Below are 22,456 nucleotides of genomic sequence, written 5' to 3'. Positions count from 1 at the left end.
CTCTGTTACAATAATCATAATGTTACATACATGTTTTTTATTAATTTAACTTTCTAATATTCTCTAAATTATAGTAAATGGAAATCCTGAGGTTTATTTCATGGGTCCTACAAGAATAGGAGTTAATATTCTCAGGCCGGATTCAAATCAGCACCGCAACACACATGTTGTTGCCTCAACAAACTCAGCTACAAAGGCCACTATTATTTCCTACCATAAATACCTCATACTTAATACATATACCTTATACCTATATAGTGACTAATATTTATTTATGGATTTTAATATATAAAGTTTATAATTGTATTTCAATAATAGAGTACAATTCTTACCACTAAAAAGTGAGTAATAACTTTTATTTTATTTCTTATTATTTTATTATTTAGTAGTCTTTTAAAGAAGATACTAGTATATTCCACTTCGGGAAAATGTTCGGCAGTTAAAATATTTTAAGAGTTTTGTTTTCCCTTCATACCTCTTAAAGTAATCTTATAGCGAAAAAGTATCATTAAATTCTGAGTTAAATGGGTACCAATCTTAACGACTTAGTCAGGTGAAATGGTCAGAAACTAAAGCCATAAAGCGACTATATTTTTCAATTCTGCCAAACACTGAAATATAATATCATTGCGACATGCTTGAAGTTTATAAACACACCACTTGGCCGATTTATTATTTGGACTAATCTAAAACAAAATTAAATGTTTCCAAATGTTTCAGGTAATATTTCCAATCTACTGGATATCGTTCTTCAATTTAGCATGATAAAGAAATTCTTCTTATCAGTATAAAAATAAAAATAATTGAGTACTAATACTACATTAAAAACTTCGCTGTAACAATAAGTAATAACGAATCAAATAAACAAAACGTGTCTGTTAAATATTTAAGGAACACGTTTTGAAAAAAAAAAATGTGAAAAATTGAAATTAATACATTAAAATGTCTTTATGCAGCTATAGTTTAAATAAAAACTGATAAAAGACAATTTCCTATAAATAGTGTAATTTTTAATAATATAGTTTTATCAGTAAAATTATGTCAAAATAATGTTATAACATTTAAAAACTTAAAAAGTAATTAAACCTTAATACAGGTGTTAATTGTTCGACGGACCAGCTGGTAACCGATGAGTACCAGGAGCTCAAAGTAAATACTTTGAATTTTTAAAGCAACGGGCCGTTCCTGGCGTGCTTTTAAAATTTAATTAATTCTTTAGCAGAGTGACGTAGAGCTTCCAATATAGCACGCCCTTAAATTCTTAATACTTATCACCCACGGCATTCTAAGTAGACTGCCCAGGTGATATTTTCCATTCCACTTTACGTGAACTGTTTGTCTTCAACACCGTTCACTTATGAAAATAGTTTGGCGAGAACCATTAATCAACTGGTGAAAATTTATTATTTAACTTACTCCCAACTTTCGTAGGATCCCATATCAAATATTCGGATATCCCAACGCACGGAATATAAAATTATTCATGCTCCTTTCTAAGCAGGACTGTAGCAGGCTTGATGAAAAAATAGCCACTATAACCTACTGAATGTGTGAGGAAAGGAGAAAGGTTTGTTTCATAAATTTGTTAGAGTATATTTTTTGAAATTTTTTATTATAATATTGAAAAAGTGCAATCAAATTTTCACCGGAACTAATAACTACGACCTAGTGCATACGTTATTGCAGCTTTCTCAAAATTTACCTATTTTGTTTCTTTTTCTTAGCCCTTAATTTTTTTAATGAAAATTGCTTTTCCTGGAAATAATCCTTTTTTCTAGCGGTTTATGGCAGGTAAATAATTTTCTGCATTTGAACGTTACTGATTTGTGCGGTGTAACCGTATCCAGAAAGAGGTTTTACGCCAATATTTTCAAAATTAGCAGACGGAACTGGAATTTATTATTTGCCAAGTTGAATATATGAGTGTGAAAAATAAAATAAGCTTGCGCATGCGAAAGTGAAGGGAATGGAATTTGATAAAATTGGTACGAAATCATTAAGATACTACCACAATTCCAGACAATTTCATCAAAATTAGATTATTCGTAGTTACGAATATTATTCACCAACAAAAATTCGACTAAAACCAGAGTTTAAGAAGAAATTCGCATCTTGAATGCAAGTTAAAACTTTATCTTCTGAGGAAAATATATGTTCAAAAAAAAAATTATCTCCATGGTTTTAAATTGACAAATGACATTTACATATGTTGACTATTACATGGAATGCGAAAACTGACAAATAATTGCACACAATTTTGATTTAAACATAGGTATGTGGTAACAGTAAATTTTTATTTCTGATGTTTCCTAAATCTAGGAAAAGATAAATATGTTTGGTCTTGAGATCCATAAATCATATATTTTAGAATCTTTCAGAAATAACTTTAATTTATTATATAAAAAAATGATTGGATAATATTGTGCGGTTCATATTATAGACCTGAAATGAATTATTATTTTTTAGTTTTTTTTTGTATTTTAAAAGTGAATCAAGAGGTTTTTCCTAGATCAAAAACCCAAGGTGATTATATCTCTTACATCAATTATCTTCTACTTTGTTCAAATCCAATATATCGTCAGTGCTGTCACGATTAATGATTATTTATTTATTTAAGTGTTAAAAAAAAATTACAGATCAGAACATCTTTTAGTTTTTTTGGTCCAAGTTAATCTCCAGAAATCAAACAGCCTTTGTTCATTGCAACAATTTACTACTAATAACATAATATCAGAATTTAATTTCAATCAAACTAACAAAAATAATTGGTAGGCATTCCTATTATTTTATACTATAATTTAACGTGCTAGGAAAGCGAAACACATCCACCAACCTGCTATCCTCCGATGCTATCGCCAACAGCTCATAAGTTGCAAGTACCTTTCTCCTTATGCAAATTATTTCATTAACTTGATCAACAGATTCCGGATGTAATAATAAGTCACGCTTTCCATACGTTTTCACTATTCTTTCTACCAAAGATATTTTTCAATAAGTATAACATACGTTTTTATCAGAGGATTCATAATTCTTCGAAAAAAAAAAAAAATTAATTGTTGGCATTTTGTACGAGTAGAAACAAAAACTAGTGTATCGGTAAAAACAACTTTTCTGAAGGAAAGAAAAAGAGTTTTTTATGGCGTCTGTTTATTTTAACTTCAATCCGTTGTCACCATTCAACTAGTTTTCATGCAGAATGTTGTAAAAAAAAATAATAAACGTATTTTATTATTTTAATTTTTTTGAAAATAAATTATAATTGAAGATTATATTCGTTATTTTTTAGATATAAAAAGATTACCACTGAAATCAACATGTCGTGCTGGTATCGAATAGGGGATTTTGGCTACTTAGTGCTAATGGATAGGATATTATTAGTAAAATATTAATATAATATCGGCACTAAAAGAGTGATATTTAAAAATTAATTAAATAATGATTATAAAATAATATAGCAAATCATAAGAGGGCTTATTCTATATCACGGATAATCAAAACATATAAAAATTCTTTAATAGCAGTAAAATAAGGCAATGACAACTATAACATTATTATAAGAAATATTACAACACCGACCCAATATAAACTGCAATATAATTTCAAACATTAGTTGGATAAATAATTTTTAGAAAAAAAAAAAAAATCATTTTTAGAAAAAAAAAAGTGAAAACAATAATATTCCAATAATCTCCAATCTAAATTATGGATATTAACAAATAATATGCAATTCAAATATCGACATCAAAACATTGCAATGTTTCTGTTTGATGTCGATAAAACTTTGGTAAAGTTAATCTTATAAAATAACAATATTTCATTAGTGAAAAATGTTATTTTAGGGAATTAAAAAAAAAATATATATATATATATATTATATTTTATTTAAAAATTGATATTCGACATTCATAATAAAATAAATTTTAACAATATTTAATGAAAAAAACGATATTTGGTTAGTAAAAGATTTTGAAATTTAAAGAAAAATTTAACAATAAAATAGTTAAATTTCACTGCACGCATAATCGTTGCTAATTTGATATTTATCATGAATTCGACGATGTATAAATTATTTATATAATATATTTTATACACTGTATAATAAAAATAACAGGTTTATTTCACATTCCATCGATCCGTCGACAAAGTTGAAAAATATATATAAACATAAAAACCAAAAAGCTCGCAAGGTTTCTGTTAAAAATAAGATATAAGAATAAATTGGGTAAGGCTGATGAGTAGGTGTTATACAGGTATTATACACAGTCCCCTGTTGCTCTTAATGAAGTTTAAGAGTCAACCCTTGGATTTTATGGTCCAATATAAAGCCATGTTTTTAGGCTTAATTTCAGCCCTTCTCGAATATTCCTTTCCCGTTATTAAAACAAATATACAGTAGAATATTCTCTATAATTTCTCATTCTAAGATTTCTTAGTTTTGAGATAGTAATTTTTTTCCTTAAATCACTTTTCGTTGACAATTTTTCTTCCTTCTTTGAACATACTCTTCCATAAAAGTACATAGAAATACAATTATTAAATAAATAAGTTTTAACAAACAATGAAACACATTGAAAGTGAATAACAACAAATTAAAATAATTCAAGTTGAATAAGTAAAGAAAAGGATACAAAAGGCTATCCATAAATTATCAAATGTGAAAATAAGGCGAGCTAAAGTATCCCCAATCGGCGGTTCGGAAGTAATTAGAAGGTAACCACATTTTTTTTTTTTTTTTACCTGTGAGAAACTGTATACCAAAGACTATGACGTTTCTGAAGATCAGTTTGAAACTGTAGAAAATTTAACTAGTTTATAAACCTCTAAAACATTATAACAAATTTCCCAACAAACTGTTCCAAAATGAGAATAAAAAAAAAAATGTGGGATATTTCCCATATTTTTTCCCATCCTATTTTAATAACGGAAGGATTTTTTGAGGAAAAATAAAAAAGTATAAATTTTCTAAAATGATACATCAAACTGGGCTGCGGACCCAGTATCTTTGAGATACAATTTATAAAATGACCAAGTTAAAAAAAAAAATTCCATGATTTCTGCAGACTATTGATTTATTTAAAAATGATTTCATCAAAAAACAACAGAAAAATTATATAATAAAATATATTTGACAGCAGGAATTAATTTGTAATAATTAAAATATTTAAGTATTAAAAATTAATTTAATATTAAAAAAAATGTTTTACATAACAGCTTAATGTTAAGATGTAAATCAAAATTAATTTAATATTTAAAAAAAAATGTTTTACAATAACAGCTTATAAGCAGAAGATTAATGGTGGGTGTTCTTTTTTTTAAATAAAAAAAAATCTGTCAATTTTTAAACATCTTTTATGTTTCTATTCATTTTCGTTAAATTAATTATTTCTGATTACTCAATCTTGTTATGATCACTGTCAGGAATATGTGGTAAATTGGTATTAAAAATTCTCTAACTAATAGAAGACCGCTGTAGATAGTAAGTGAGGTCGCATGATTTTCTGCGTCACATCAGGAACTACATAATCTTTGCTCAGACGTTTTAATATACACAACACAGGAATTTACTCACCTGTGCCGGCTACTTGGAAAGGAATGCCCCCTGACAGGTTGACAGTCTAACTGTAATATTAGTGCAGTAGTCAAGGCTGTCAAGATAGAGTTAGTTAATATAGTACCTACACGCCAAGCCTCTTACAACATAAATAGAAGTTTCAACTGACGTGAAGGGACTTATAATATATTAGAATAATATCTTACAAGGACAAACGAAATCGATTCATTACAAAAATGAGTATCAATGCAAAATTTATTTGAATGGTGGTTATCCAAGTATAATATGAAGAGAATTAAAAAACAAATATTCAAGAAGTATCAATGCAAAATATATTTGAATACTTATCCAAGTATAATATGTAGAGAATAGTCCATAAAATAAAATAAATAAAAAGATCAATATTTGGACATTAAGAAGATGTTCCAAAACAAAACCTTAGAGGTTATAGTAGTAGTAAATAATGAGTCAAAGTTGATGAGTAAACGTAGTCCAGCTCAGATCAAAAGCAAAAAACTAAAAAGGGATAAAAAGAAGAAAGAAAGAAGAGGAAAATAAAGTAAAATATCAAATATAATTTCGGGGACTTGGTAACTGAGCGGGCTGGGGCGAGTCTCAGAGCGCTTGGTCGTGAAGGTTGTGGGTTCGATTTCGACCTGGAATCAAATCAATATTTATTTCCCTCCGGCCACGAGAAACGACCACTCTGGGACTGTATAGGTCCTCAATGGAGGACGTGAACAAAAAAAAAAACCAGTGAATTACAGCATTTATTATGCACTGTTTTTTTCTTATTTTCATACATATTTATCCGAAATATATAATATACTACATATTCAGTAAATTTTCTAGATCGAAAAGGGTTCCACGAATTTTTTTTATAGCCCATGAAGGGTGCCGTGAAATCTTATTAGAATTTAGGAACTGCTGCTGGAGTATATTTTTTTTTTTTCTAGCTTCGAAAATTTTTTGAAGATGGCTTACGATGCATTTTTGTTTTAACTGTATTAAGATTAGTTTGCTATTTATTTATTGGCTACTTTATAGACATCTTTCATAACGATATACTAAACTATCTTGATCTATACATGTATAATATATGTTGAACTGTCTTGAAGTTGGTTTGTAGTGTTCTACCTCCAGTCTACATGAGCAATCTTATCTTTTTCTATTCTAAAGATTAGACTTTTTCGGCATACCTGGTTATTTATCAACTGAATAAAAAAAAAGCTAAGCAGCATAAACTTGGTTTTCAAATTCATCACTTCAAAGGAACTGAATAAAATATCTTTTAGATCCCGAGGTTCAGAACCAAGTTTGCATGATTATTCTTTCAATTATTTATTTTAGAAATTTCATATTATTAATCAATAGATGTAATATTACTCACGAAAAGGATGACAGCTACTAAACTTACCTGAAAAAGAAAAAAAAATTTAGAATGTTCAGTTCGGCAATTAATATAATTAAGACCTATATAACAATATTTCATTCTTACTGAAAATAGAAACGTTTTTCTGTTCTATAACTTACTGTACTGTAATAGTAACACTATACTGTCGCTTAACCTGTATATTCTTCGTTGCTTAGAAAAAATAAAATAATATTTTCATACTTAAAAAATTTAAAAAAAAAAATCTAGTCATCATTTAAAGCCACTTAGTCTCATCCAAAATTTTGCTAGATACGATATATCATACTTGAAACCACCATGTCTAATATTTTATTATTGTATACTTTATTATTGTCGAACAGCTGAATGTGTAAATCTGTCAACATGGTCTAAATACGGTGTGAACCATTTGCACCGTACCGTGCCACTGATTGCCACCAATTCATATTCATATAAATGACAATACTTACAATAGAATTATTTTAAAAAATAATGTAAGCTAACAATCTTAACGCAAAAACATACTGCATAAATTAATCTCAAAATTGTATTTAATATTAGAACCCCTAAAAAATATTATCGCATCCCATTGAAAATTCCAGAGTTACCTACTACAGTCCGAAGGAGGTTTTCAGTGTTAGGTTCAGATTCCAGAGTTAGGTGCCATTCAATTTGTTTCATTTAATAAAAATTCAATCAATACTACAAAAATTACAGAGTTTACGGAAGGATGGACCTGTATACTGGGGTAGCCTTTATATTACAATTCATCAAACGAAAACTCACAACAAACAGAACAGTTGAAAAGTTTCTAATCAATAAAGCAAACAACTTCTTGAGCCCCGCGGGGGAAGGAGGGTGGCAGCACGTGAGCCTAATAGCAGATCACTCCGATAAGAACCTACATATCGAGATGCAAGACCAGACGAAGGGAAAATTACATGCAACGAAAGGCGCTTTCCACGCTGAATACCGAATCGATGAAGATTAGATGTAGCATATTGCTGAACTAGCGTTCTCTGATCTAGATTTACTAGGCAGTTCTCATTATTATATATTATATATATTATATACTATATATATTATCATTAGTAAACAAAACAAAAACCTAAATCGACAACATTTTTCTGTTGTTAATAGTAACAACTTTGTAAATGACTATCGGCTGGGCAGAAAACTTTTTTCTGTTACACAATAGCCGTGAATCAAGTCCTGTGGTTTCTGGAGCCCTCCGGGGCCGACCCAGCCTCTTAAATTGGGTACCTTTAATTGGGTAAAAATCTGGTGGTTGAGCGTGATTCTGATCAAATCACCTCCTTGCACAACCGTTGGTCTAGTAACAGTACTTTCTTACAAAGTATTTAAACCCTGACCCTTTATGGGTTATAGCGGTACAGATTTTAATTTTTTTCGTACATTAATATACTCTAGTTCATTATTTCCAAATAGTCAAATACACAGTTGAGGTGGTTGTGTTAGATAGACACCATTTGACAATGTGAGGTACTCTATACCGAAAGGGCTCGACAATGCATGCTCAAACAGGTTACATAGCTCGTTATGAAATGGATGTACCAGATGAGTCTTACGGGTGCTAGCCTGTGTCCTCAGATGATGGGAACTTCGTGCTGCAGGGAACTAATCTGTAGGCACGAAGGGGAAAGTAAGTCCTGACTAGGTACTCTCGTCCGACGTATTCATATACGCTTTAAGGAAAACTGAGGCGACATTTTCTTTTAGATCGACAAGGGAGCCGTAAATTTTTTTTTAACTAACAAGAGTGCCAAGAGTTTTTTTAGTCCGAGAAGGGTGTCGCGGTGAAAAGACCCGCTGCAATAAGTAACTAACCAAACTTTTATTTGTCATTTTTTAATTAACCTTTTTTTCATTTCATATAAAATACATATAACTCATAAAATACAGTTCAAACTAAATATTGGTTCCTTATTGAATATAAACTGATACGATAACAAAAAACATGTTTAACACATAACAAGACTCCTTTCATTCTGTTCGTGTTTTTGGTAATTCCACACGAGATTCGATCTCTTTATAAGCTAATAAGTGAGCCATTTATCACGGTTCACTAATACGTAATAAAACTGAAGTAGAGGTAATACACTTTGAAGAGTTGTTACTTTCATTACCTCATCGAGTAAAAACCAAAGAGTGTAGATGTCGTGATTGACCATAAAAGTGAGTAGAATAAATAAAACATGTACAAGTTGAAAGGTTTCTCATACTTTGTCATGACGCGTGTCAACTTTTTGTTTAATGTAAGTCCCAAGAACAATACGAAGATTGTCTCAGGTAAATAATTGACTATGTTTGCTAAAAAAAAAAAGACATAAAATAAAACAAAAACTATTATTTTCACTTTGTAAAACCAATTGGAACAAGAATTGACAATGTTTACAAAAATAATATATGAAATACCTAAAATATAATAGATCTCTATTTTTCTTAAATTCTTCATGGAAATATAAAGTAAACAGAGCGGAGAGGTTGGGAGTAAGAGAGAGAAAGAAGAAATTTCATAAGTTGATTTATGCCCGAAATATATTATTCTTTTATTTTCATTCGAGATCTCATTTAATTCATGGAAATAATGAAAATATTGTCGACCGTCTAAATTTCTAAACTGTTTTCGCTTATTATGAGTGACATTTATAACTCAAAGACAATTATAATTGGTAGTGATGCCTCCTTAAGGTTGAAAAACCCATTTCATTATTGGACGTTTATAGATTTTCAACAATGAAAAACAGAAACCTAATATTGCTTTTCTGAATTTTGAATCACTTCGATATTCTCTACTTGCGATGCGGATGTCAGAGCAGGGATTTTCGAAGTGAAACCTTTAAACCTGTAAAATCCTAGGGATATAAATCGGCTTATCTAGGACCTCCGAGGCCAGAGTATCGGACAATGGCTGACTGGCCGCCCTGGGAATTGCAATTAGTCGCATTTACACAGCCTTGGTTCATCACCTTCAAAGGCCTCTACACTCTGCTAACGGACAATGAGCCTTCCCAGCTTGTTCTGTGATAGTCAGTTATCTCCGATGAGCAGGAGATTGATCTCTCGGTTTTTTTTGTCCCGTACGTCATCATTATCTATCATTTAATGCTTCAAAATTGCTTAATGGACGCAGTTAATGTGCACATTTATGCATTATTATCGCACCTAAGAGACAGCTAATTGGTACAGCGAACAATTTGAGTTTTAAAGATCTACCATCATCTATCATGAAGTCCGTACTTCATTTGTGGATTCATAACATCATATTTCCGATAAACTATATTAAATCTTCCTTACTCCCTCGAGTACTAAAATTACGAGGGTGATTCAAGATAGTAAAGAATTTTTGTATGCCCAGTCTATAATTCAACAACTCACTTTTTTATTTATTCTCAAGTTTGTTTAACTTTTATTTATTCCTTAAGTAAGTAAATGTTAAATATTTTACAATTTTTCTAAATAATTTAATTCATCAAAACATTCTCAATCGTTTATATTTTTTGTTAGATACAAAATATGTTAATTATAATTAATTGATTGATAGTTTAATTCTCTTCTTATAAATTAATTTTTTCTTTGTTTCATAATATCTAAAAAAGTTTTATAGATTGTATTTTCAAATAGTTATATTTTAAATATTCCTATTCAATTATCTTGAATATTTGAAACACATTGATTTTTTTTGTTAGAAATATTTTTGTTTGTAATTTTTAAAATTGTCTTTAGCATTTTAAGACTGTCCAATTTTTCAATATTTTTCAATGTCAATATATGATTGACAGTACTACTTCTAATTATGAAGATGTTCAGAAGTGCAGTCAAAGAAAACAAAAAAATAGTTAACCACTATTTATTTTCTGACGTTTCGCCCCACTTTGTAGAGCTTTATCAAGGTTTTTCCAGTTAAGAGCTTTTGAAACAGTACAACTATTTTTTGTTTTCTTTGACCACACCCCTTACTATCTTCTTTATAATATTTTTATTCTTTCTAATTTATTATTTATTTTTTACTTTTAATGCATATACATAAGTTTCGTTTGTTATTTTAAATATTAGGCCAACCCTCTCTAGGCTATATCAGAAGTAAATAAATATAATAAAAATTATCTAACAAGTAAAAACCGGAGTTGATGAAGAATAGACTTTTAAAAGTCCCATCTTTACATAACATTACCAGTGAGAAGGTCAGTTATTGTTCTCGGTTGGTTTATCTTTGTTTTACAGTTTTACATCCTTTACTTCTCATTCTCAACTCACAATTTACTTCTATTTTATTCTGTTATATTTATTTGGAACGCTATACAGAATCTATTATATTTAAATTTTAAAATAATTTAAATTTTTCAATAGGTTTGCTGCAAATTTCTTTAAATATTAAAATTGAATATTTTTTTAAAATTAATATTTTGGTCTACTTATAAGATACAAAAAAACAGAAAAAAAAAACCGTGATATTGGATAGTACATATTTTACTTTTCACCGGAAAGAAAGATTCTCTAACTTAAACATGTTTAATGTTTATTGAATTATCATAAATAAAATATATCATAAAAATATTTCCAGAATGTTATATATATTGAAGTTTTTCTGGAATGAAATTCATCAAGTCTTGAGCTGACAGTTAGGACCTCTTATAGTGGGGGCTCTCAGCCCGACCCTACACCCATCCTTAACCGTAGGGTCTTCCCTTACTCTACCCTGTTGATGGGACTTCCCTATTACCCGCACTCTATAGCTGCCAGTAAGCACCCTTTTGGTAGAAGGGTATTTTGGAAGTAAACTAGAAGGAGTTTCTTGTAAGCCACTATTAGTCAATCCATAATTTACATTATTATCTTTAATTGAGATAATTACTCTCAATTAACCCATTGCCCTTTAATCTTTCACATAAAAGGGAAAAGAGTATTAAGACTGTGCATATTGAATAACACCATTTATGCAAAATAAAAATAAAAACAAAATATAATAAATAATAGATTAGATAATAATAATAATAACATAAAATTTTAGGTAGATAAATAATAGTAAAATAAGTGTTAAGAAAATTAAATAAAATAAATAGAATAAAAACAAAATAAACCATTAGGAACATAATAATACTTATATATAATATTTACATTCTGTCCAGGGATACCTTAAGCAATCCTCGCCACCCATATGTGGATGGTATGGCAGGACCCCGGATAATTAATTCTCTCCCAACAACACCACTGGGTTTTGGGTTCAGTGCATACTGAGTGAGCGCTAGACGCTGAGAACTTGAGTGCAGAGGCTGGTCTTTACCTGAACTCCAATGACATATTTATTTTACATTTATATACTCACATTTTACATAAGAGGAAATTGTAGTGGTTGCAGCCGCAAAGAGATTGTGCTAGAGGATGAAGATGATAAGGTTTTGAGTGCAAGAATTTGGATAATATAGAATCGAGAATAAATCGGATGTTGAGGTCATGATGATGGATCTTGTTAGTAACATAATATAGAGGGATGACTATTGTTCGAGGGACTCTAATACACGATAAAAAAACAAAATTCAATGTGGCAACACCATTTTTTGTCCCTTATAATATTTTTAAATGGCTGGAAAAAAAAGATAAAATAAAATTTATTTTCCTATCCTTTTCTCTATTAACTCTTAACTCTTATAGATTCAAAAATATATGTACTTTATTTTATAAACTATGCAAACATTATGCAAAAAAATTATTGATCAAAATAAAAATATCTTAATAAATTATTCGAATTTGAATTTGAAAATTCAGAGTAATTACCGTTTATAGTTCACTTTAAATATTATTTCTAAAAATGAGTTAGAAAAACTTTTACAATAATAAAAAAAGTCTGTTATTTTCTTACAAAATTTTGGGAGTTTTATGGAAAAAAATAACATAACTGAAATATGATTTGAAATACTTAATTCATCAAAGGTATTAGTTTCAAGAAAGTTATACATTTTATAAAATGATTTATTTATATTAATGTTAGAAGATAATTTACAAGCAATTACGGGATGTATTAAAGTATAATTATTTAAATGAATTATTAAACATATAATTTACGTAATGTAATGTAAATATTGTAATGAAAAAGTCTTTTAATAATAAACGTTATGAATCTACAAATAAACTACTTTTGTTTGAGCAAGAGAGAAAAGATAATATTCGGAACCTCAGAAAAATATAGGTATAATTACACTTTACATTTGTCATATAAAACCAGGCCAAAAAAATCCAAGTCTAGTAGGAAACTTAAATAAACCTCGTAAAAAATTAAACATGTTTGTCTAAAACCTGAAATACTAAAGGGAAATGTATTATTAGAGGAAAACCAACGTTATTTAAAGGCTTCCATCCTTTACTACTACAATAAACAACCTTGAATTCCGTTTCCTTTTTCCTGAGATCCATAGAGAAATAACTATGTTTTATTTTAATCTTTGTAATGTTATCAGAGCTATTACATAAACGGTTGTTATTTAGAAGCCTCTTAGGTTAATTGTCTGTGACTTTTTAATAGAAATAGATTGTAAAAATATTAGTATGGTAAATCATTTTTATCACTTCAAAAAAAAGTACAGTCCAGAAAGATTATAATTAGAATAATTAATATCTGATTTTATTGAAAATTTGTGAAGCGCAAATAGTTCAAGACAAGTCAAAAACACGTAACAACTTTTTCGAACTTAATTTTTTTTTTATAATAATTATTATAAGAGGAGTGGCTTGGTTCAGTGGCAAGGCTCTTCAAGGACCCGGATTAGAATCTGGCTGTGACAGACAATTATTTAATCTTTTATAGCAGCTGTGAATCAAACCTATGAGTTCGGGACTCCTCTGGGGTCTACCCAGCCTCGTAAATTGGGTTACCTTGGTAAGGGAAAAATTTGACAGTCGAGCGCGATTCTGACCAAATCACCCATTTGTACAACTGTTAGTCTATTAACAATGCTTCCGTACCCTGTTACAAGTACTGCACACCCGACTCTTCATGAGTTGTAGTGGAACATATTTATTTTTTAATTGTTATATAAGATCAATAAATGAAAATAATACAAAGCTACCTAGGTAATAATTGAATAATCAATATCGGTTTGAACCCCATGATTTGGAGAAATGGGCCAAACGCATGAATCTGACACAACAACAATATACTTCACTAATACTATTCAGATTTGATATAAGTGACTTATTGCTTATGATCAACTAATTCATAAATGAAAGAAAAAAAAACTATATTTAGGATATTAAAATATTCAAACAAGGACTCAACTCACTCAAATAATAAATAAACACAAAAAATAGTAAATGGCTAATTTGTCAACGTTCCACCGATCTAACCATACTGATTCAGAAATTGACGAATCATAAAATAAGAAAGAATAAAATCAGGCATAGCATATCTTTCATCAACAGCACGAATATATGGTAAATCAAAATGATATATTATTAACTACACATGTAGTATATGAATTTATAGTTGGGCTTTTGAAGTTTATTTTATACAAATTAAAAGAAACTAGTAGAGGCCCAATTTATATTAGCTGGAATAACAAATGACTTAACCAAATTTAATTATTTAATTACTCAATTCGATTTGAAAACTGTCGAAAATATTTACGACATTGTGGATACCAACGAAGACAATAAGTACAATATGGCAATACACAGCCTAATAAAATATTTCCGTAAAAGTTCAGACAGCCAAATTCGTAGGTTGATAAAGAATTACAACTAGGCGATTAAAACCATTACAGCTGTTGAGAAAAATGAAAAATTTGGCGGGTTCAAAAATTTCGGATTAACTGTTTATCGTTAGACATACTACCGAAATTTGTGACTAGTATTTTGGCAATCTCCGAGGACGTCGTTGAAAAAATAACTAGAGTTAATATAAACATATATGATTGTTAAATTGCTTCTTATGATTTTGCAAGGGTTACAGATGTTTCTATATAAGGTTGAAAAGAAATATAAAGTGTTTTCTCGTTTAATTATATAGAATTAATTATCTTCCTAGATAACGAAATAGTTATTTTGAAAAAAAAAACAAGGAATATTATAATTCAATCAGAATTCAATTTTTTTTTTTTTTAAATCGGAAATCATTTAGATAGTGAAGCTCAAATTATAGTTAATAATGCGTTGAATGACTATAGCACTTCCCCTACCTTAGAATAGTCCCACATCAGAAGGCCCTAACAGCCAACTGTGACATATAGCTACCAGGTGTATTCAGCACGTCAATTAGCAAGTGTAGCCATCCATAACCTCAGGGACCAGCTGCACTTTCAAGCGGTAACACAGAACGTTTCCCTTTCTCATATGCGGTTCGGTCTACATTTTGGATACAGATGAATTGATGAATACAGATGGATACCATAGAAAATTGATCAAATCGGAATACCTGCAAATTATTTGACAATAGAGCAAGTTTTTTTTTTTTGAGTTATTTGTTACTCGTGACTTAACAATAACTAAAAACAAATTCAGCTTGCTTAAGTTCCTAGAAACATTGAATCTATATAAACATCTGAGAATTCATGGGATGTTTAAATGAATGCAGGAAATATGAAGGTAAAAGAATTTCACCGTAAATATTGAATCCCAATATTTTTTTATTTCACTGAAAATTCGTGTTTAAGGTTTAAAATGAAGCTAAAAGTAAATCTGAATTTTTCCTTCATAAAAATAAAAAATGTTGAAAACCTTTCTGGAAATATCTTTTCATTTTTGTTATTGTGTAGTAATTTAAACTCATGTAATACAATCAGCAACATTTTATTCTTTTTCTATTTAAAAAAAAAACTGATCAAATAGTATCTAATAACCTTCAAACCATCATAATCACTTTATCCCCTTTACCACTTGCACAGTGTGGGGCCTTTACGATTCGTTGAGTCTGAGATGTCTTGTTCTTGGACCATCTCTCTTCTACTGCAGACTATATCCCACCTCATGAACACTCTCCTCCCAGGAAATGCGCGGTCTTCCTCTAGGTCTTCTACCCTCCACGCGAGTCTCATACGCCTCCCTGGCAGTTCTTCCCTGGTCCATCCTAAGGAGGGGTCTGAACCACCTTAGCTTGTTCTCCTCTAGGATGTTTAAGCCGGTTTAACTCCGAGTCTAGTCCATATGGTGTTGTTCCGAACTCTATCTCGTCGTGTCCTTCCTTCCATCTTGCGAAGATAACGCATTTTCATGGATTGGATCCAATTCTTGTTTGTGAGGTGAGGTCCACGATTCGGAAAGAATAGGGAGGAATTTCGATTTATATATCACCACTTTAGTTTTTCTCTTCACCTTCCTTTTACATAGTTTTCTCGTGTCTTCCTTACTCATCTCTGGAATTTTTATGACATTCTTTATGCGGTATAAGTGTATTCGTTATAGTCAGGTCTTATGATGTACAGAAGTTTAAAATTCTTTCCCCCTTTTCGATGAAAAAATTCTAATTCTCCATGTTTTCCTAAGGTTCCAGGCCACCTCCTGTAGCTACAGCCTACTCAGCCGTTCAGGACCTTCGAATCAATGCAGAGCAAAGCTAAAAAACAATAGATGATGTATTTTTTTCTGATTCGTAGGTAACAAGAACCCTCACACACGTCTATAATGTTTAGATCAAAAAATGTTTCTTTGAAAGCAATGTTTTGACGTCCATAATCTCTCAGTGTTAATACTTAATTCTTTGCTTTATAGTGGGAATAAGAATAGTGAATATATCTTATAGGAGTTTTTGAATGTGTCACGTAATTTGTTAAGAGATCATTTGTAGTTGGTCATTATGTGCCACGTGTAGTTGGAATCTGAAAACCAGAATCTAAAGGTAATTATTTTATGGACGGTTTGGGAAGTATTTTAAGTATAAAAACTTTTTTTTGTAAGTATATTTGAGATATAGCTCCAAATGTTTAATAAAGTAATTCTAAGCGTTTAGTTTCAGTCTATTTTTTATTGACATTGTCCTGACAAAAGCTTGTATAATAGCTTTCAGATATGTTTGTTTATAGACCATATACCAGGACTTTAATAAGGGAACGGGCCAACATTTCATGTCTTTCAACGAGATTTAAACGTTATCAAAACCAATGGAAGAGTGAGCAACTCTGAATTAACAAGACCTAAAACTGAGAACTTTATAAAGTATTATAATATGTATAATAGAAACGGCACTGAACACAGGAAAACCGCATGAATACTTCACGGGTGCAATGTTATTATGCATTCTGTGTGATTAAAGAAATATGATTTAGTAAACGTATTCTATAGTAGATACCGAATACTCAATAATACTAAACCAGTTGACCATGCAAAGCGGGTTGCCTATGCTCACTGCCGTGCTTCCCAACCTAGCAGGTATAAAACCAGTTCACAATTAGGTAACAATATGTCCCCATCTTATACCTGAACCTATCATCAGGGGGCGTAGCTCAGATGGTAGAGCGCTCGCTTAGCATGCGAGAGGTACCGGGATCGATGCCCGGCGCCTCCAATAATTTTTAAAATATTATATAATATATACAATATTAATGTTTTTTAGAAAAAAAATTAACGTAAATTTATCTTAATGAAATACTAATGCTTCCTAAAAAAATATTAACAGCGAGGCAGAGCATAAAAACTTTGAAGAAAACGATGTTCACTGAGATATGTCGATACAATGAAGACTGCAACCTTGAAGGGAATCACTTGCATAAGCTATACGCAAGTGACATTTGAAAAATAGACATACAAAACAAAAAAGGTTCAATGAACCCATCATGTCTGTTCTTGATTGTCTATGGTTCTAGCATCGGGTTTGCGAGGGAACAAGAGTTACATGAGTCAGTTACAACCCTTGCTTACTTTGCTCACATATCTTAGAGTGCAGGGAAGCAAAGCAGTTTCGATATAAAATCCAAGTCAATTAAATTTCTACAAAAAATGGTCTGACTTATTACAAAACCACGTGGAATTCATGTAATCAGTGACATTCAATATCAAGTTAGAGATTTTAGTGAAATTGAAAATAGTATACCTTTAATTCCTTTTCACCAACTTAGAATTTATCCTAAAATTTAATCTAAAAGCCAAATCTCGTAATCGGAAATCGAACAAGTTAAAAGCAATTTAAAACATATTTACATTCAATGTTCGCAAAATTGAAAATGCATATTTTCCAAAAACGACATTTTAGAAAAAAAAAAATTAACTTACATCTTCCTTGAAGAAAATTTAATTTACCTTGATTTTGTGTTGATAAATTTTTGCTCTAAGAGATATTTGGAAAACAAGTATTATTTTTCGATACTTTTACTCTCCAACCCCAATGGAGGAACCTCTAGCCACTTTACAGGGCGACCCAAGAAGAGGTTAGCAAACATCTTTTTGAGCAGGACTATTAGACCTTTGTTGTTTTAAATATTCGGATTAAAAACTATACTCTACTTAGGGACGACGAGAAAAGTAGTTTAAGTTAGAAAAGGGCCATACAGTATTTTAAAACCGACATGGTTCTTCTATTTAAACATTTCTTTTTCAGAGCAGATTGTTAAAAGCATCTATGAAGGGCAGCAAAGGACGTATAAGTCAGGATTTCAGAATCTATTTAGAGAAAAAAAAGTACAATAAATTTGTATAATAATTTTATCACCCTCCCTAGATATGCAGTAATAATGATAATAGGGGGGATTGTATATACCCGGTGGACGTGGCCACAATTGCTACGGTAGCGTGTGAGAAGCGTAAACAAATGAAGTGCTAGCGGACCTGTGGAATGATCTCGACCCGTGAAGCACCCTCAGCCATTATTCTCGCAACATGCAACAATCTACTAGTCTTTAATAGCTGAATAATAATGGAACTCGCTTATTTGAGCCTCTTGTCAATCAAGCATAAAACTAAATTAACTGGGTTGTGTTAAAAATTGAATTAAAATCTAACAGGCAAAAAAGTACTCTAAGATAATTTAAAATTACTCGGTGTTGTAGTCTGATTTACTAAACTACCAATCATAATCTTTACTACAAGAGTATATATGTATACACAAGCATAACATTAGTTTTCTTGGATAGAAACTAAATATAAAGAGCTCATACTTCATAATATGTGCACTATAGCATACAAAGGTATAGAACTAATACTAAGTTAATTATGTTGATTTGTATATTATGCAGTTGATGCACAATCTAATCAAGTCAATTTTTATTTTATTTATTTATATATTTTTTTATTATTTCTATCTATTTTTTCAATTATATAAGTATCATTTGTTATTTAAGAACCCATTAGCTGATTATTTTAATTATTGAAGGGAGGATATCATTGACCTTAGTAGAAACTAGTGGAAGTAAGTTTAAGATTAAATTAAGTCAAGACTCTATAAACATTCGAAATAGTCATTTCCCACTATATTCTTTTTTAATAAGCAATTCATTCTTCAGTAATTCAAAATTGAACAAGTCTTGGACAACAATAAGAAAACGGGTAAGAACATAAGAACTCTCTCTCTCTCTCTCTCTCTCTCTCTCTCTCTCTCTCTCTCTCTCACACACACACTCACTCACTCACTCACTCACTCACTCACTCACTCACTCACTCACTCACTCACTCACTCACTCACTCACTCTCCCTCCCTAACATATACATAAACGTAAATAAAACTAAATTTTAAAATATACAAATGAAAGTTTTTAAAATATTTAACCTCATGAATAATTACTGTTACAGGTACTCTAAGCAAAGGAGAAGCAGTGATCGATGGGTGGTATTTACGTAAGTAATGCCCCTTTAAAGAATTTGCTACTTATTTTCAAAATAATAAATTTCATTTTTAAATTAATTCATAATTTTAGCTCAATGGTTTAAAAAAAAAGTATATCTAAAAATAAATACCTTCCGAAAGGAGATAGAATTTTTCAGTTTATATTTAACCTCCATATTTCTTTGGCCAGAAAAAAGATTAAACAATCTAGTTAAGATAGAAATAATTTTGGTTTTATTATTGGGTAATTAAATAATTATATATTTCTGTCCAGGAATAAAAAAAAATAGCAATAGAACTTAACATGGATTCATAAAATTATATTATTATGCTTATAAATTATAATTATTTTCAGATGAAATTTCCTAATTCATATATTTACTCGCTTCTTAAAGAATGTGAAACTTTTTAAATAGTTTTTATCTCCCATTCACTAATAGATATTTTAGATTTATATTCTATAATAATTACTGAACAACGCATTAAGACTAATTTACAAAGATTTGTTTGAGAAGATCAAATACTTATGTTATAGAAGTATACTGGAATTGTTGGGTAATGGAGACAATACAATCAGAATTATTGAGTTCACGAGCCATATACCATAGTAGACCCCTTTGTAACAGAAAATGTACCGTTACAATCGATGTAATGGAATAGTCTGAAATGTACTAAATAATTGATAAAGCACCTCTATATATTGTCAATAAAGGTTAAGTTTGTACACCACTTAATGATGAATTTTCAGTAATAGTTTTGAAGAATTGGATAAAGTAATAATTGAAACGAGTGAATATAAATACAAAATATTATTTACATATCTCTAGCTTATAACTGTATCTTTTGTAAAAATAACTCCATTATTTGACTGAACGCAAAGGGGGAATTCAAGTTAAACCTGATAAATTTTAAAACTCAGATATAAAGTACTGACCCAGTGTTATTTTTGGTCCATAATCCTAGAAAAAATGAGATATTACGCACAAAGCCGATTTGTTACTCACATATACTATAGTTCTATATAGTTACTCATATATAATACTACAGTAATTTGGCTAGTAATCAGTAAGAAAGAAAATAGACAGTGGATCGAAACACGCTAAGAGACAAAACCTACGATACGGCTACCTATGTTCTGGTAACAAGATTAATCCGTATAGAGACTAGACGTTTGAAAGTTGGACCGTCACTAATGCTAACTCCAGCACGAGAACCGTCACCGCTTCGGCTGTTACAAGTTTGGCCCCGTAAGCTGTTAGTAGTTACTTACAACCTTTATTGAGCTAACCGGACCGCAACTAATTTAATAAGGTAGCTACTCATTTTCTCTAATGAAACTGAGTGGATCTGAGTGGTTTTGAAACAAACAGCTTTAGAAATAATACTCAAGGATTTGAGAACAAAATCCAAGTAGTTATTCGCGAAACCACTAACAAAACCCACCAAGATAACTGACAATGGAAAATCAACTAGTTATACTTACAGATGTACTATATAAATATTATTAGTATAAACGGAATGTAATTAATTCAAAAAAGATGGTCTGAGTAGCGGTCAAAAAAGACAAAAAATAGTAGAAAAAACTAACATAGATAACATAAATCTACTAATAAATAAATTTACTATTAAAATAAATAGATGTTTTTTCAGCTATTTATTGTTAACAGTAAATTTATTTATTGGTATAATTCTCTAATCTATGTTAGTTGTTTCTACTATTTTTGTCTTTTTTGACCGCTACTCAGACCATCTTTTTTGAATTAATTACATTACGTTGTTTTTTTTTTTTATCAAGCATATAATACTTATTCACAACCTCCCCCAGGCATTTGAAGGCCCGTCAGCCAATGGATGGCACTTACAAAAATAGGCGTGGGAGTGACGGACCCACCCCACGAAAACCACGTAAAGAAACGCGCGATGCATTTCTTAAGTACATCACGCGAGGCCTTAGACCTCCACAGTCTGTGGCGCCAACAAACAAACTCTTGACCGCCACCCGGACTATCTTCCTAAATTTAACTTCAGGTGTACTAAGTTAGAAATTGAAGTGTTGAAAGTTAAACTATTGTAAGCAGATTTATCTTCAATATAAGAAATAGATGACTTCACTAAAATTATAATGATGAATTGAGATACTCGGTTTTAAAACATAATAACTAATAAAATAAAAACTTTTAAAATGTTGAAATGTGACATGCTTAGAAGGTCTCACTTTCAACCAGAAAATAATTCCAAAATCATTGATTAAAAAAATAAATTTCCTACAGATTCTTCAACATCCAATGAAATTAGTCCCAAGGAATCCCGTGAGGTCAAAAACTTATTTTCAAAAATTCACAAAAATGTTATACGAGTGTATAATGAATAACGATCGATTTCCTCAATTCTTAAATGATATGAACTTTGGTTAAAAGTAATTGTGAAGTAAAATTTAATTTATTTGCTGTATTTAAAAAAAAGGAATATGACGTACACCATTGTCAATTAGTCAATAAATATAATTTTATAGATTGATCGAATAAATACAAAAAAAAATTAACTATTAAGGTTAAAAATTGGTTTAATTTTTCTTTGAACAATTAAATGTTTTATATTATATTTTTAACTCAAAATAGTTTAAAAAATATCACATACTCAGACTATCAGACTATAATCCCATCAATAGTATAGTTATTAAAAAATTACACATACAAAATAAAACTATAATAACACACCTATAAAAAATATTATACAATAAATATGTAAA

General features: G+C 30.1%; 2 protein-coding genes and 1 non-coding gene across 12 annotated transcripts in view; 2 read left to right on the top strand and 1 right to left on the bottom strand.

Moving 5' to 3' along the window:
- MCU (mitochondrial calcium uniporter) overlaps positions 1-22,456 on the bottom strand; it is a 516,099-nt gene that overhangs the window by 142,877 nt on the left and 350,766 nt on the right. The window lies entirely within an intron of this gene.
- LOC106678935 (myb-like protein X) overlaps positions 1-22,456 on the top strand; it is a 200,923-nt gene that overhangs the window by 46,056 nt on the left and 132,411 nt on the right. The window lies entirely within an intron of this gene.
- On the top strand, positions 17,385-17,457 carry TRNAA-AGC (transfer RNA alanine (anticodon AGC)). The gene has a single exon. It is a non-coding gene; the product is annotated as a tRNA-Ala (tRNA).

Source organism: Halyomorpha halys, unplaced genomic scaffold (assembly GCF_000696795.3).
Source record: "Halyomorpha halys isolate HHAL.00 unplaced genomic scaffold, Hhal_1.1 Scaffold169.1, whole genome shotgun sequence".
NCBI lineage: Eukaryota > Metazoa > Arthropoda > Insecta > Hemiptera > Pentatomidae > Halyomorpha > Halyomorpha halys.
The sequence above is the reverse complement of the archived record's forward strand: the minus strand, read 5'-3'. Positions and strand labels throughout refer to the sequence as shown.